The 18478-nt window shown below is 35.5% G+C and overlaps 1 protein-coding gene across 7 annotated transcripts in view; it reads right to left on the minus strand.

Moving 5' to 3' along the window:
• LOC109113829 (disks large-associated protein 2-like) overlaps positions 1-18478 on the minus strand; it is a 116355-nt gene that overhangs the window by 90857 nt on the left and 7020 nt on the right. The window contains exon 1 of one of the 7 annotated variants that reach the window (XM_042747169.1): positions 10265-10941. The exons of the other annotated variants lie outside the window; for them this stretch is intronic. The gene's annotated coding sequence lies outside the window, so the exon portion shown is untranslated. Of the gene's footprint in view, positions 1-10264; positions 10942-18478 lie in introns of those variants that run through there. 7 annotated transcript variants of the gene reach the window in all.

The raw sequence follows: 18478 nt of genomic DNA on the forward strand, positions 1-18478 counted from the left end.
AAATCTTAATGATTCCAAACTTTTTGACTGATACAGTGCGTATAAATGCAGCTTCAGAAATAGTCTTCAGATGGAATCAAGAGACATACTTTAGGAGATTTGCACAAACTTTGCAGAGCAACCCAGATCTCCAAGATTTCCCAATGTCCTAAATTTCTCAGTGACTTTGTACTTTGTATACTCAAGAAAATGTATTTTAAAAGTAAAGTAAATTGGCCATTTTTTTACTTTTATCAGGACAATAGAGGTGGACGGGAGAAAGGGAAAATGGGGTTGGGACATGATGACACAGTCCAAAGATGAACCCCAAACCCTGTGAGCCAGTTCTTATCAAGAACAAGTGCAGTTACTTCAGCACCACTGCTCAGACACTCGAGCCAATTTCGCCCATCATAAAATGCATTGCTTCAGAACAAAAGCTCTGTTTTGGCTGCTGATATGATGACATCTGTTGTGGTGATTTATTGAAACATTTCTTCACAAGGATGAATGACCAGACAGATTTGAACTCACAAATACTCACCAATTGTACAATACATGATTAGAAATCGTAATGTGCTATACAGTTAAACTTTAATTAAAGTGTTAGTTCACCCAAAAATGAAAATTAGCCCATGTTTTACTCACCCTCAAAGCATCCTAGGTGTATATGATTTTCGTCTTTCAGATGAATCTAATCGGAGTTACATTAAAAATTGTCTTTGCTCTTCAAAGCTTTAGTATGCAACTGGGTGGGTGTTTTTAGCGAAGTGAGTGAAAGTGAAGTGACCTGTGGCCAAGTATGGTGACCCATACTCGGAATTTGTGCTCTTCATTCAACCCATCTAAGTGCACACACACAGACACCATGAACACACACCCGGAGTAGTGTTTTGTTTATTTTCAACAGTCCAAAAGAAGTCAAATAAAGCACATCCATCCATAATAAAATGTGCCTCACATGGCTCCCGGGCAGTGAATAAAGGCCTCTTGTAACAAATCAAGTAGTTTTTGTAAAAAAAAAATAAAATAATTTTTTTTTTTTTAAACATTCTAAACACTTTTCTCTCATTTCCGCTAAATGTCATACGTGCAAGCAGTTCAGGGTGGATAAAGCTTATCTTGCAAGTTTGTTTCCAGGAGCAAAGGAAGCAAAATTTCCTTAATTTATCAAAGGAAAACCAGTCTCCTCTTGGCTTATATCGAACTCTGATGACATTTTGCTTTACAAATCCTCATTTTGTACTACTTATTCGTGACCGGCGATATGTTTTACTGTCTTTCCTCCGCACTTCCGCATTCATCACTAATCACTACCGCATGCGCTGTGCATACATACCACGTCATCCGTCTGGAACGGCTTGTGCCTACGACAGTTAACGGAAGTGAGAGAAAAGTGTTTATAATGTTTTAATATGGATATTTTTCTTACAAAAACGCATCTTTATTCACCCCACAGAGCTGGGTGAGGCATGTTTTATTATGGATGCGCACTTTATTTCATTTCTTTTGGACTGCTAAAAAACAACAACACCTGCCCATGCCATTATAATGCTTGGAAGAGCAAGGTCAATTTTTTATATAACTCCGATTGGATTCGTCTGAAAGAAGAAAGGATGGCTTGATGGTGAGTAAAACATGAGCTAATTTTTATTTTTGGGTGAACTAACCCTTTATGTCCTCTAGTTGATTATAATTGCACACTGACAAAAACTTTGATGCTTTTGGCACTCTGTCAAAACTATTATAGCACTGAGACAATCTCTGGCTTTTGTAGCTAAGCAACTACCCAGCACATGGCATACCAATTCTCAATGCAAAGCCATCTTTTGCAACTCTCTTGATGTAAACATTTTGCCTGTGAGAGAGAAAACAAGCATCTCAATATTCTAATATATATATATATATATATATATATATATATATATATATATATATATATATATATTTTATAAAGGATAGACTGCCTTGATGTGACCAAACTGTTGTTCTATTTAAAAAGAAAAGCCATCATCCTAAGAGCACAAAGATGAATTACAATAATCTGAGTCACTCTGTGATTTAAGATTCTCTTTCTGATCTTTGGCCCAAAATGTGAGAGACACAGGACATAAAAGTGGACCTCAGCCTACATATTGGTCAAAGTAAATCATGAAAACAGTGTTTTTGTGCTAATGGTTATAGTAAAGTATTAATAATGACAATAATACTAAATAGAATGTCAAACACAGCATGATATCAAATGTCAAAAACATGATTAAAGCTTAGCATATACAGTAGAGAGACAGTATTATTGCTATAGTTTGCTAGCTTAAGAATCCACCTTAAAACCTTAATTTGTTTTTCTATAAGATCTAACAAAGATAGAGTTTCACAGAACATATGGACTCTGTTTGTAATAAGTGTTGTCATTTCAAATGGCTATATGTACAACATGCAAAAATTGGCTCCTTTACAATATAGCCAATATTCCCCATGAGCTGATCTAGTGTATTTACGCTAGGCAATGAATTGTAGTGTCTCAATAGCCAGAAAGAAAAAAAAAAAACCTAAGCCAGCACTCCTGGGAGTCCACCCATGCGAGCAATGTAATGAAGTTGTCACATTAAGATCGAGAGACTTTGCAGCTCACATTTGAGCGAAACATCAAGCCCTCTAGCAAAGCCCAATGCTACATGAATTACAGCTTTAGTTATTTTATAAATGTATAAATGTGAAAAATCTTTGTGTTTTTCATCCCTAGAGCCTATAATGTTGCAATAACAGCAGGATGGGTCACTCCAGAAATGTTGGCGAAAGGTCTCAAGTCTCACAGAATCTGAAGGTGACAATATCTGTACTGTCTGATGGAACACAGATAAATATCCTGGAAGAAGCAACAGGAGTCTAATAAGTGTCTGGCACTGAAGACATTTCTAACTGCTCTTTTGAGGTCAGTGTTATATGCTTCTGGGTACATTCATCTGATAACAACCAGTTTCAAAACAACTCTTCATATATCACACAAATCGTTTAATCTTACTATTATTATTCTATAGCTTCAGCATCATCAAGTAGAAAAATCCTAAGCCCAAAGAAAACATCAAAAACATCTTATTCTGTGTCTTTTATCCCAATCCTTGAACTTCAAACTCTATTTAAAATTTGCTAAACATGTACAGTAAAAACAGTTTAATAATAATGATATATAATGACAATAGACATGCATATAATTTGTTTGTGTTGACAGATGTTCACATTTTTATCACTTTAACTATGTTTTCGAGGTCTGACGGACTCATTTTTAAATAGTGTGGCTTTTCCAGTAACAAGCTATTTTTTCCAACAATGAGCAGCGTTGTGTGACAAACAGCTATTGCTATTTTTAATGTTACACTGTATTGCACAGACAGCTTTAAACCAAGCAAACAGAAGCAATAATCAAACACGCTCTCTTAGTACACTCTCCATCAGGCAGCACTGAAAATCGAATTCAGTTTGTTTGGACAGTTCATTTAAAATGAAAGAAATAAAGAGATAACCTAAAATCATCCAAGAAATGGCTTATTTATTGATAGTCCTTGTGCTGTGCTGAAAGCCTGTTACCTGATTTGGTATTCCTGGTCAAAAATAACTGACTTAAAAAAGAAAAATATTGCTTGTAAATCTCTCATTATGCTATATTATTTTTTTAGTCTGATACAATAACATTAATTAGCATTAACTAGGGAAAAAATGCATTAACTTTGGTCAAAACGACTGAAACACAACATGAGGGTAAAGGTGTACTTCCAATAAAAATAATGATGATAATAATGAATTTTTTTTTTAATTCACTAAACATTTCTTCTCTTTTTTTTTTCCAGATAAATATTGGCTTAATCCATAAATGAATTAAATATTTATTTATTTATTTTTTTTTGGCTAGATGAGGAAACTGGTTTCTGCTCTTGTGAAACTATTCTGAACCATATTTTTCAGGGGAGAAAAAAAAGTACATTTCTGGAAAATAAATAAATAAATAAAATATTAGACTGATCTTTTCGACAACATGTTTAAAGACTCCAGAGAATCAATAAAATCAGTAATTAAGAGAATGCTGAAAATGTCTCAAGAAAGAGTAAATAAGCTCTACCATCTGCTGCCTGCTTGACATTTGACTGCTCACAGCCCTGTCCCGCTAACAGTCCTCGCTCGTATGGCCACTTCCTGGTGGAATCTTGTCTTCCCGGGTGAACGTGACACGCAGCCTATTGAAAACGGGCAGGGCACTTGGCAAAAGAGCAGGAGATGGAGGGGACTCTTCAGTCTGTGGCCAAAGGACAGACAAGCACAGGCCTGTTTTAACCCACATGAAACTGTCTTTCCACTCCACCAATAAAAATTCAAAGCGATTCAAAAATGGGAGACGAAAAAAAAATCTGTCATAATTTTTGCACTATGATTTAAGTCCAAGCCTATGTGACTTTCCTTCTTCTGTGAATACAAAGTGAGCTTTTCTTTCCATACAGAAAAAAAGAAAGAAAAAAACACAATGCAACCATCCTCTAAAGCCATATGATTGTTATCCAGTTTTTACTGAAAAAAGAGCAGCTTGGACATTCTGCTAAATAACTTCTTTCTGTTCCACAGAAGAAAAGCAAGTCCTATACGTTTGGAATGACATGAGGGTGAGTAAATGAAGACAGAATTGACCATTTTTGACATCTTTAAAGCTGCACAACATGCTTCAATATGAAATCAACAAGTCAAACCGAAGTGTTTATACATTAAACACTTACTCTTATATCTGTTCAAACTGCATGTTTGTGTTTAGTTACAATGTAATAATATTGTTACAAATACGTTACTACACATGAACTACGTCCTTGCAGCGCTGAGTTGGATATTTGTGAGCTAACAATTGAACTTTTATTTTAAAGGGAATATTTATGTGACATTTTCTGAATAAGTAAGGGATGTATTGCCAAGCAGTCACAGACTTTGCTAAACCCTATTTAGAGAGGCTTCTGCCTCGAATTTGATCTCAGCCCCCCTAAAAATCAGCAATTAACTCAGTTGTAAGAAAAATCTGTGATTATGTAATCTCTATTCATGTCTGCTGAAAACAGCAGCTGCAGTAACTAACCTCAAATCTGAGGTTACTTTATTCTGAAACCTCCCATTAAAAGTTGTTAACCAGTATTAAAGTTCATTGCATGAAGTATTATGTTTCTCTAAATGGTGGACACAGTCATAGATGACATGTCAGCAAAGATCGGCATGGAGTGCTGCCCTGCACACAGCTGTCAGATGCACTCTCTCTCATCTAATCACTTTCTTTTCAAGTGAAACAACAATAAAATGCTACCAAATATGTACCTTTATTAATACACATCTACTGAGAGACAGTCGGATTATTTTATTATTACTTTTTTATTATTTCAATTCCAAAACAAGATTCAGATTTGCACATACTGTATAGGGATAGTTCACCCAAAAATTAGCTTTGAGTTTTCATGTTTACCAAATTTATTATAATCATAATGTTTATATGTGACTGTATACCTAAATTAAATGTATCTTCAGAGTTTGTTTAATCTTAAAAAAAAAAAATATGAATATGTTTTCTGTCACTATAGGGTCTTATATTCACTATAGTAAATGATGATTAATCTATTAAGCCAAAAATATTCCTTTGAAATATATAAAAATAAAAAGACACTACAGGCAAAACATTGTTTTTACATGGACTGTTCAATTTTGAGATTTTGGTCTATTCATAATGTGTTTTTTCAGACCAGTGGAAAGTAAACATCCAAAATACTCAAAGTGTTTATTTTATGCACTTGTTCTATTTGCGTTTGCTTTTTTGAATTGCATTACACATCTTTAAAGGGCTGTTTTCTCAAAATTATATTTTTTTCCTGTACAGAGCCAGAAATTACTACTTCAGTGTAGCACACATTTTACCATTTTATTCCTATCTATATGCTGATATTTTTACAAAGGAATTTCTTCATATATCATTTGCCTGATTTTATGCATATACATTTATACATTTAGCAAATGCTTTTTTCCCAAAGCAACCCACAATTTAACAAAAGCTGAAAAATGTGACTGAAAAAGTATACCAATATCTAAATGTTGAATGCATTTACGATAATCAATAGTCCATTAGTCCACTAATTAAACAAAAACATCTCTGTGGAGAGTTCTCATGTCTTGAATTTTTGATTAGTTTGGTGTTTTAGACCTTGTAATTTACAGGAACCTATCGAAGTTTTGTATTGCATTATTGTAACTCATTGCATTATGGTAGGTCATTGGTTCGATTCTCCTGGAATTAACTGACTAATAATGCATTTAGCAAATGCTTTTATCCAAAGCAAGATTGAAGAGTTGTATTATTGTAGCTCAAATAGTAGACCGTGACTAGCAATGCTAAGGTCATAGGTTCGATTCCCAGGGAATGAACTGACTACATTTATATTTAGTGAGAGCGACAAGATCGCAAGTATTGCAGTTTTATATTTTTCCATTTTAACGATAAGTTCATGGGTTTGATCCCCAAGGAATGGACTGACTATATTTGTATTTATCTAGAGCGACTCACAATAGAGGAACAAAAGCAATTTGTCACTGACTAAAATGTATACCAATATCTAAATGTATACTTGATGCATTTCTTTCTTCTTAGAATAAACAGTAGTCCATTTTATGAATGATGCAGTTATAAAATATTTCATGTTAATATTTTCAAATATTTGTGTAATACCACTAAATTTACAATTCCTGCTGCTGGTTGAAGAATGTTAGTGCTTCTTTTCAGCTTGATCTGACACAATCGAAGCAGCTACACTGACCCTTCTTGGTAATTATCTGCTGAGTCATTAAAAAGAGCCGAGGTAAGGGCAGATGTCACGATCTATGGCCCGATGTGTCATCAGGCTTTTGTTAATCTAAATATAAATGCACAGAGAGGAGAGAACAGCCTGCATCATCTGCTTCATTACGGTGGAGATTCATAGTATTACAGAGGATTCGAGTGGAGCGGAGCTGGTCGCCACCCACTCCTGTTAGCTGCCACCCACCCATCTACACACACACACACACACACACAATCATAGGCTTAATTATTGGCAGTTAATCACAATTCTATCGAATGGCAAACAGGCTGCTGAAGTGACTATACACACTGAAAAAACCTCTACACACACACACACTCATAGAATCCATGATCTTTCCTGAATCCCAGAAACACCAGCACCATTCTGAGGAATGTGCTGAAACGAAAAGGGAAACACATGCGCATACCCACCCTCGCACACGCGCGCACGGTATCCATGGAAACAAGCGGGAGAGCGGCCAGTCCCACTCTCTTCTGTGGACCGATAGAAGAGGATGAGAAAGAGAGAGGAAGAATGAAAGAGATGCAAAATACAGAGCATACAGAAATAAAGCAGAGAAACCCAGAAAGAGCTGCAACGCATGAAATCAGGCTCAGTTTCTGTTACAGACAGTATCAGCGCACAGTTCAGCGTGTGTATGACTGGTATCCCCGATCAGAACTCAAAGCCAAACGCTGCCTTGACACCCAACAGCTGAAACGGTGGGAAACACTGCACTGCACCACAGCACTAATGTATACAGCATCCAGGAAACCCCCTCTTGTGTGCACTGAATACTAATAAGAGCCTGTCCTCCAACTAAAAACGACCATATAGGTCGTTTGTGCAAGCACCTTATTACGACCTATTTTTTACGTTTTAACGTTAAGCGGCCTCTAGCGGGCGTAAAAATAATGACAGTATCGTGTTGCGTCTGTCGTCATGAAATGACGTATAACGTCATTACCAATCAAAACGCACGTTTATTTAAATGCAATGTGTGGACTTTTTACACCGATCTCACAGTAATTCGTACATATTTTACTATTAGGCTTATTCGTTCGAATGAAAACACCTAACCCCACCCCCTAAACCTAACCCTCACAGAAATCATGCTAAATTATGATTTTTTTGAGCATATACATTTTACGTGCACGTCCATTCTCGGGGATCGAACCCATGATAGCATGATTGCATTTCAAGGTATAACGCAATAATCTACCAACTGAGCTACACGAAACGCAAATCACGGTGCAAATAAAAGAGTTCAGAACATTAATATGAACACGACCTTTTGCCGATAGGGGCGCAATTGTAGTATACGCTCTGATGGGTCGTATTTCAGGGATTTGGACAAACGACCTATACGAGCGTATTAGTTGGAGGACAGGTTGGAGCAAATTACCTGTATTTAAAAAAAACAAACGGGTACAATGTATCATAAATAAAGTGTATCCACACACACACACACACACACACACACACACACACACACACACACACACACACACACACAAACACACACATATATATAAAATTACAGTTGAATAAATAAATAAAATTATTTATTTATTATTTATATATTTTTTTATAATTATTATTTATTAAAAAATATTTGACAAACCTGATTTGCACATGCAATTACACACATTATGTGATAATCAAAGAGTAATGTAGGTTGTAAATCATTTTGTCACACTACTCACTGGAAAAAGTAGTTGTTTCCGAAAAACGGGGATGTTTCTTTGGTACTAAGTCGATACTAAAATAATAACAGCTTTTGCTGACGTGTGTTTGCGCACATGCTCTGTGGAGAGATTTGACATCTCAAATCTGAATTGTAAAAAAAAAAAAAAAAAGATTTGTGAATTATACCTTGTAATTTACAATGAAGCTAATTCTCCCATTATTGTAGTTTTTCTGTCTCAGAAAAATTTGACTGAAATTGTATATTTAAAAGTTTACTTGAATACTTGAAGATATTTTGAAAAAACTTGACAGTATTTTTGACCATACAGTGAAAGTCAATAAGGTCCCCACAGGTTTTGAAGAACATGAGGGTCAGTCATTCATGAAGAATTGTTATTTTGGGGGAACTTTGGGGGAATTGTTATTTTAGGGTACAATGATATGTACCCTAAAACCACTGTACTGCCATGGTGCAGTACATGTCCAAAACACTGTTACACTATGTTACTATGGTATATGTTCAAAAAATAAATAAATGTAAGTATATTGCACTACCATGGTGCATGTTCTATACAAAAATGTTATTTTATGGTACATACCCAAAAGAGAAAGAGAGAAAAAAAAATATTACCAGTGTTAAAAAAATAAAAACATGGTAATATGTATTACTTTTTGTTCTTGGCAGACTATTTAATTTTTGTGCAGTTTTTAAAGTTTCATTGTGTGCATAACATGCACATATTTTGGTATATATTGCGTGTATGACTTTTCATTTTGGTTTAATTTTAATTTCCAGCATCATACACTAAGATCCATGCAGGTGAGAACATTGTGTTTCCGGCTGATCTGAGTCGTGATTGAGTGTGTGCTTGAGATTCTGAGCACTATCGGTTAGAAAAGCACAAGTCCAGCGCAACACACACAGAGTCTTCAATCTACAAGCATTGCTTATCCTGCGAGTTACACAATAACAGAGGTAGAGCGGCAATATTTACCCAGTCTTGCTCACTTGGACACATAATCTCATTCACACTATCACACACAGTCTAACACACACACCCACACACACACGCAAGTGTGTGAGAGGTGCTGATGGCTGTCAAGATGCTCGGCCCCTGCAGTGTGGAGAGTTTTGAGTGAGCTGTAGACGCAGCAGACGTTTAGCTCAGTGTGTAACAGAGTGGTCAAGGGAGAAGACAGAGCGAGAAACCGTGAATCTTCATCAGCGAACCCCAGCGACAGCGTTCCACACCACTTTGCATAATGGCAAGCCTGGACTGAGGACCGCAGAAAACCCCAATTCCGCCTCCTACCGTGCCACACACAAACGCACGGGTACTCAATGTGCTCCGTGAGCTTCTGGCATGTCCTCGCGTGAAGGATGCCCCACCGTCAGGCAGCAGAGCATAAAATCACATCTCTCCACATGGAGAATGTTGCAATATTGCTAGGCAACATTCCTGGCCTCTCCGGTTTAAAAACAGAGGTACAACCTGTGCCCGCCACACTTGAGCAGATGTTAATGTCTCCATTGAATTAGAAGATCATGTCACAGACACCTGTACCTAAATCCTGCACGCGTAGAAACACACACACGAGATACAAACCTATAGCAGTTTACAAGTCAAACTGAAAAACGACGTTCTGGATCAAGTCCCAAGCACAACACCAACTCCTCAGGACATGTTCATTCATTTCTCAGAGCAACTGGTTCTTCAGGGATACCGACTTGTTTTGATTGGACTTACCTCTGTGCAGGGAGCATCACATACAAGTCTTCAAACCATCCCAGAAAACCAGAAGACAGTTATGAGAGAGAGAGAGAGAGAGTCAGGAAAATTCACACATACACACGGGCTGATAGTCCAAGCAGCCTGGAAAAAAAACAAAAATAGCTACTCTGTGTCTTTTCCCGTTTTTCCGTTGTTCCCCCCTCTCTCTCTCTCTCTGCTGTCTCTCTTTCCCGTCACCTCCCCAAGAGCAGAGGAGTGGAGAGGAGAGGAGATCCGATCTCCCCAGCGCTGGTGTTAAGCTGTACGTTTAGAGCTCCTCTGCAGCGATCTCGGCATCTTCCACGGACTCCACTGGCACACGGCAAAACATGGAGCCAGATACCGGATTCAGGATTCTTGATTGTCACTGGCCCCTGCTCACTCTGGAATACTAATCTGTATTCCTCTTATTTCATCTGTATCATCTGTCATCCTATTCTGCTCTCACTGTAAATGTCAAAACCATGCCTTATATCCATTCGAGGGGAAAAATCGATCCTGTTAAAAAAGGAATCCTCTTTCTCGTATGATCACTGATGATGATGATGGTGATGATGTCACTGTTTCAGTTTTTTCATTTCTGCATCATTGTCACCACAGATGGAAGAGGACGCAACCTGAGATGACCGCATTAGGAAGCCCATAATTTCCCTTTGGGATACACATTAGTGCGCAGGAGAGATGCTAATCACTAGGTTGTTAACAATTACAATGTGTGTTGGAGAAAAAAAAAAAGAATAGAATGTCTTGACAAGCTTATTGTAGGATCTAATTTTAAAACAGAATTCAGCTGATTACAGTGTCTGCTGCTAATATGAGAGCAGGTTCGCATCTTACTGTTAGCTTAGCATTGAACTTCTGTGCTCTCTTCAATTATAATTCAGTTATACTACATGTGCTACTATTTTTGCTTCACAAAATATTTTGGTAGTGCTGGGAGGTATATCTGTAAAACTAAAAAAAAAAAAAAAAACACGCCTGTATGTGCAAATCACTGCAGTTTCCAGGAGAAATGAACACTAGAGGCAGTAAAACTGACCATTTTTATTCCTTTTCACACAACGTATGATTTACGAGGCCAAAGTTTTGATTAAGCAAGCCTTATTTTTGCACAGTTCCTTTCACTATTTTATGTTAGAATTCAAAACAACTCTAATATGCTGCTAGATTTGAAAATTGGTACTTTTGAATGTAAGCGTCACATATAGATCTTTATATATGGATTTTCTAACGCAGTAGGTTTGCTCACCCTTACGAAAAAGAAGTTTATTCAAGTGTGCTATTAGTATACTTATTTTAAACAAAAAAATAGGAAAGTATACTTTTAGTTTACTTTTTATGTACTTCTCAGAAATGGGCTTTATGTACTTCTAAGATATATACTTATAATGACAATTAAGTATACTTGACTTATACTCACAAAAAGTCAAAATATACTTGAACTTTACTTAAGTATACTTAATAAAATAAACTTGAAGTATACTACTTTTTGGTAAGGGCAGTAGGCCCCCGATACCGAGTTGCACTTGCGAGGTGAAGCACTTTGGTACGAATCCTGTGAAACTACAGTTTGACTTGTGTATAAGCAAGTTAAAAATAGTACAGTTGCATCAATGATTGTGTTTTCATATCACTTTTGCTTTCGTAAACACTCTCTGGTAGATTAAGGGTTGGGTTTGGTGTAAGGGGTTTGCTATTTTCCAAGACGATAGAGCATTAGCCTTTTAGCGACACTTCCCTGAAAGTGAACCACCATAATACGTGCCTGTACCAATGGAATAAAATGTTTTAGCAACACTTACTGAACAGTTCATCTTTGAAAATGTGCAGGAAGGTACATGTTTTACTGCCTAAAGTGTTCATTTCAGCTGGAAAGTGCATTGAATGGTATGTATAAGAGTTTTGCAAAAATTTAGGTAGAGGCACATTTTTCAATAATCTGTGTAGTTTATATAGCATACACTCTTAAAATAAAGGTGCTTCAAAAGGTTCTTCAAGTGATGCCATAGAAAAAACATTTTTGGTTCCAGAAAGAATCATTTAGTCAAAGGTTCTTTAAAGATCCATCTCTTTCTTACTTTTTTATAATTTGAAGAACCTTCTTTTGCCACAAAGAACCTTTTTGTGAAACAGAAAAGTTCTTCAGATGTTAAAGGTTCTTTCTGGAACCATGTAGACAAAAAGGTTCTTCTATGGCATCGTGAAGCACTTTTATTTTTAAGAGTGTATGTGTCCAAATTAATTTGCTATTGATTTTTCTATACTTCAATTCATTCCAATATATGTCTGTTATCTTAGCATTGAACTTCCGTACTAACTTTAATTATACTGTCAAATTTAAAAATGATCAAGTCTGGCCTCTAGCAGATATTGTCCTAGTATTTTGCTTCACAAGATATTTTGGTAGTGCTGAGAGGTATAGTTTAAATATTTTAGTTCATTTACTAGTAGCAGCAGCTAAAATTCACATGAAATCCAATTACCTAATCCATAAACCATGTACATATATGATCTGAAATCCAATTAAAATCAGCTTTTGAAAATGATTTTCATAATTTGGTGTGCAACACCATATGCATTTCAAATGTGATTGTGGCGACATTTCTGAGAAATAACATTTAGATTATTTTATACATAAATGTGTGTGTGTGTGTGTGTATGTGTGTGTGTTGAAACATTGTTATTGTGAAATGTCGGTGCTAAAAGCACAATCAATTTTATACAAAGCAGATGAATGTGAATCTGGTAATGTTTTAAGTTACTTATTGTGGCAGTTTGGAAATGAAATGTCAGGTCAGTGGTGCTGAAAGGTTAATGCTCTGTCACGTTTGAAAATAACATGCCACCAACACTAAATCTTACGATAAACCTAACCGTCAGTGCAAACGTGAGATAAAATCACATCTGCTGAAGCAACCATACCATTTTAGCCTGCTTCTACAAGTGTTTGATCTACTTTATTGTGACTTGTGTTTCATGTGACTCATACCCGACTGCTCCATATCACAAGTGCAATGCTGTACCAGGTGTGCTACTGAGCAAGTTTATTTTTTCAGAAAAGTCATACATATGGAGCTGGTTATTTGATGCAAACGTCAAAATTAATATGCACTGTGGTAAAAGTGTATAACATAGTATTGTTCAAAGAGCCACACAAAAAATAAGTATTTATTAATCGATAATTACCCCTGTAAACTTCATATGACTGAACAGTAAAAAAAAGTTACTGGAATTTTACTGCCGTTAATTTCAGCTGAATCTGCAGTGAATTGTATACATAGGTATGGTTTGGAGTTTTGCAAAAAAGTAGGTAGAGGTATGATTTTCAAGAATCAGTGTTGCTTATTTGTTGTATCTGTGTCTGAAATCATTTGCTGGTTTTAGACTTTGATTCATGCAAATGTGGGAGAGCAGAGGGGCAAACACTTGTAGAGAAGCTCTGCATTCCATGATTTTTTTTTTTTTTTTTATGAAGTTCGATTAACTCTGACACATAATTGTTTGGTGAGACATAAACTTGCAGTGTTGCAAGAAAGTGAATTCGTTGGTATATTTTTACATTTTGAATTCATTATACTAGGTATTTATGATAAAAAAAAAAAAAATTCAATGCTTTTCTAAGACTAGTGTGACAGCGGCAGTGAATAGTGAGTAGAGTGAATGGAAGAATTGTTGAATGCAATATATGCATGGATGTGTAAAGTACAATACTGCCTGTGACTCTTATATTGCCTGATGTACCTCATAAGTTCAATTCCAAGATGAAATGTCAATGAAAATGAAAAATGAAATGTTTTCCTTTCTCCTTTTCCAAACTGACAGCTACTGTACATCAGTCTCTTGGCATTGTTCTTGGCTTTTGCCATTACTATGGCAACCGATGTAGATATACTAGATGTTGACTGCACTGTCTGAACAAATGGACTTGATTCATCACTTCCAAAATGACAGCATGGGCAATCAGTCCTGCCAATCAGATTTAAAAACTAATTGGAATTGGATGCAGTGTGAACAAAGCACTTGGTATCCTCTTCAAAAGAAAAGCAAAGAAACTTTGATTCTTAGAAGGCAAAGACAGACAAAAAGAGACACTTCAAGATTACATAACATTGCAGTGAGCTTCACCAAGACCATTTGGCCTTTGGTGGGTATGAATGCTTAAATGAGTCCTTGACCATTTCACAAGAGTCTGTTGGCATACATGCTTGAACCAAGAGAAATACATAAGAGTGAGAAACATAAAACATATGGCAAGGTGTTGTTCATCTCAAATAAATCTGAAATTAGACAAATGGAACAGTTTTTGATTGACAGTGGAAGGCAAGCTCCTTTCTGAATCACATTACCACGCTATATAAATAAATGTATATGAATAAGTCAAAAGTTTAGCATGTCCAAATACACAATATTCGTGTGAATGCCCAAAGAGATTCTAAATGATGCATCCATTTGACACTTTACCATCCAATGAGGCCATGGGAGAAAAAAAATGGTCATATTTGGAATTAACTAGAAGGATTCATTTCTGATAAAAAGTTTACGTAAACTTTATTCTTATGTTTGACCTCCCAAGTGGTTGTAACAATGTCATACTGTAGGTCACATGATGTTCCAAAATGTTGATGTTGTATCTGAGATGATCTTAACATTGCGAGATACCAACTTGCTAGACTCTACCATTTGAGAAATCCCAACAGTCAACTTGGATTGAGTGCCTTGATAACCAATCACATTAAAGCCTTGACGTCACTGAATTTCTCTCAGAGTTGGGCGACAGTCAATCATTGTTTGTAGAAATTATAGAAATGAATGAGAAGTGCAAAATTGTTCATGACTTTCTCTTGTAAAACTTATTTTTTGCAATATTTTTGGTGTAAACTCTATAAATAGGTCAATCCAAAACAAATGTTTAATGGCAAACATGTTGAAGATTAGCCAAAAGACTGTCAATTCATTAAATGATAAGCTTGTTTTCCCACAAAAGCAGTTTAGGCAACGCATTAAATCCTCTCCTCTATTGATATCCATCCAAAATAGGCTTCTGCTTTCTTTTCCTGTGTGCCACAGTGTAAGGGGCCATTGTTTTTCTATGTAAACATGCACTAGAAAGATTTGTTTTAACCATAGTGCTCAAATCTCGAGCATTTTGCAGCATCTATCGAATGAAAGTGATATAAAAAACAGCGTTTAACACATTTATAGGAAGTTCAGCTTTTAAAAAACACTTGGTCTTGAGGTCTCATGTTTTTTTCCCCCATTCCCCTGCTCACGTCTCAGATTTTTCCAAGCACCCTTAGGCTATGCCTTTTTTTATTCTTTGCTAACATTGAAGGCTTACCATAAAGCAGCTTTATATTTACGGATTGTATTTATACAACACACACCACGAGAAATAGTTAATTGAATACTGTACATACAGTACATGAACTGAATTTAGTTTGGTGACGACAGTAGAGGATCCTTGTATGGAAACAACACTAAAACATTTATAATTACGCTGAGTTCAGCTGCAAGTTAGTTTCATAGTACATTCCTCTAAAGTTTCCCTTACCAAAAAGTAGTATACTTCAAGTTTATTTTATTAAGTATACTTAAGTAAAGTTCAAGTATATTAAGACTTTTTGTAAGTATAAGTCAAGTATACTTAAATGTCATTTTAAGTATATTTCTGAGGAGTACATAAAGCCCATTTCTGAGAAGTACATAAAAAGTAAACTAAAAGCATACTTTCCTATTTTTAGTTTAAAAGAACTATACTAATAGCACACTTGAATAATCTTCTTTTTCGTAAGGGTTGGTAAGAATGTGGAGCTTTGTCACACATTGTTGAGAGGTGTTTTTGGTTCACTGGATGCTAGGTTACCTCACTGTCATATAAGACAGCGTTAGCCTTTTGAATGCCCACTGCAGCCAAACCTTCCTCAACAAAATTGACTGCCTGTCAGCTATCTGTTCCTTGGCTAACACTCATAGTATAAACTGACTGTTACAGCAACTGGAGTGCTTCACATGAACAAAGTCTGTAGTTTGGTTAAATATAACCTTAGTTCAAAGCTCCGCTGTTTGTTTTCAAGGAACAAAAGTGTGAGTTTGAACCGAGAGACTGTTGCTTAGTACTGTCATAACACCTAAGGATCAGACTCATTAGCATCATTAGCATCAGGGTGTGTTTACACTCCCACCGTGCCAAGTATATCATTAACACTCCTTATGAAGATCACATTCACTTTCACAGGCAGCAAAAAGGTGCATTAGAAATGTTAAAATGCCCTTAAGGTGTCACATTTTCTTTGCTTTATGATTTAAAATGAATAAACTGTTTTGACTGGTAGGGTGTGTGAGAGTGTTTGAGACATCTCATGACAGCCTACCCTTCAGTGTGATTCGCTTCATTTATTCAGAGGGCAGATCTATCGGGCTGCTCATTATTTTGCTGCTGCATCCCATTTGAATAAGGTGAATCTTAATCACAGCAGAGGGCAAAAAGAGGGCCTTTCGGGTAACTACTTGCTGTTACCATACACAGCTCAAGGACAAAGCATTATCGGACTGATCATCTAGCTTTAGTGGAATTCCAATGGACTAATTAAAATAATTATTTTGTTTCTCTTTGGAACACTCGATTCCGATTGGTCAATTACAACATTCAAATATATTAGGGCTGCATGTTTAATCAAAATCAAACTGAAATTGTGATATGGCTTTGAAATAGCGATATATTTTTCAGACATGTCTGAAATGTAAACTGCCGAGGGCTTGAACCAAGCAGTTGAGACAAATAAGGAGAAAAATTAAAGTCTCTATGGTTACACGTGATTTATAAATGGAGAGTTAAGGCTAGTTTAATCACTTTATATGCTGTAAATGTAAAACATCCCCAATTCAAATCATTATTGGGTGTTTTGATAACAACATCGAGTGACATGACTGTGTGATTATGAAAATTAATTGGTGAATCATTTCTTTGGTTCTTTGAAACAAACTGTCTGAAAATACCAGTTCATGAAAAAACTAAAATAAATAAATAAATAAAAATAAACCGAAAGCTTTATGGTTTAATGTTTGAAAATGAAGAAATTAAGGCAGTTGTGCTGTTAAATAAAATTTAGGGCTGTCAAATGATTAATCACTATTAATCACATCCAAAATAAAAGTTTTGTTTACATAATATATGTGTGTATACTGTGTATATTTATTATGTATATATAAATACACACACATGCATGTATATATTTAAGAAGAATATGTTATGTTTATATATTAAATATATTTATATATAATATAAAATATAAGAATATAAATATATAAATGTATATACATGTAAATATTTTCTAAATATATAATTTATGTGTGTGTATTTATATATACATAATAAATATACCCTGTACACATACATATATTATGTAAACAAAACTTTTATTTTGGATGTGATTAATCGTGATTAATCATTTGACAGCCCTAATAAAATGATATATATATATATATATATATATATATATATATATATATATATATGTTTATAGTTTATAGATATTATATTAGGGCTGTCAATCGATTAAAAATTTTAATCTAATTAATCACACCCTTTTTTCTGTGATTAATCGCGATTAAACACATACTTCATGAAATTAAGCATAGACCATTTATCTTGTTTCAAATGTTTATTTTGTCATCATTTACTATATCCAGTGAAGTAAACCAAAAGCTTGAAGGGTGATTCTCAAAAATCAATATTTTTGTCAAGCTTTTTTCAAGATAAAAAAGGACACTTGCAAACTCCAAAAGGACACCAAAGGAGCCCATATAAGAACAAATGAAAGAAAAAAATCTGAATTGTATAGTATGTGTACAGTGCAACAGCAAAGAGCTTTTTTTACATTTTAGAGAAGTCAAGTTGTGATACCGAACAGAACCAAATGAAGATGTGGGAAAAAAACCTAAACCAACCGCCTGCTGACTGCATGTATCTACTACAGTACTCGGATCCATTCAGTATAATTAAACACAGCAAAATACACATGACAAATCAAAACATTATCGTGAATGTGTGTGGAAACGTGAATGTACAGAAATTTCTGTGCCTGTGCATAAATACAATGTGCGATCAGTGCGTCAAGAGCACTCATACATGCATTAACAGACTCGACCCGTGCACGACTCCTGTATGCCACCGCAATCGTCTTTACCTTG

The sequence above is a fragment of the Cyprinus carpio genome, chromosome B20, assembly GCF_018340385.1.
Source record: "Cyprinus carpio isolate SPL01 chromosome B20, ASM1834038v1, whole genome shotgun sequence".
Lineage (NCBI taxonomy): Eukaryota > Metazoa > Chordata > Actinopteri > Cypriniformes > Cyprinidae > Cyprinus > Cyprinus carpio.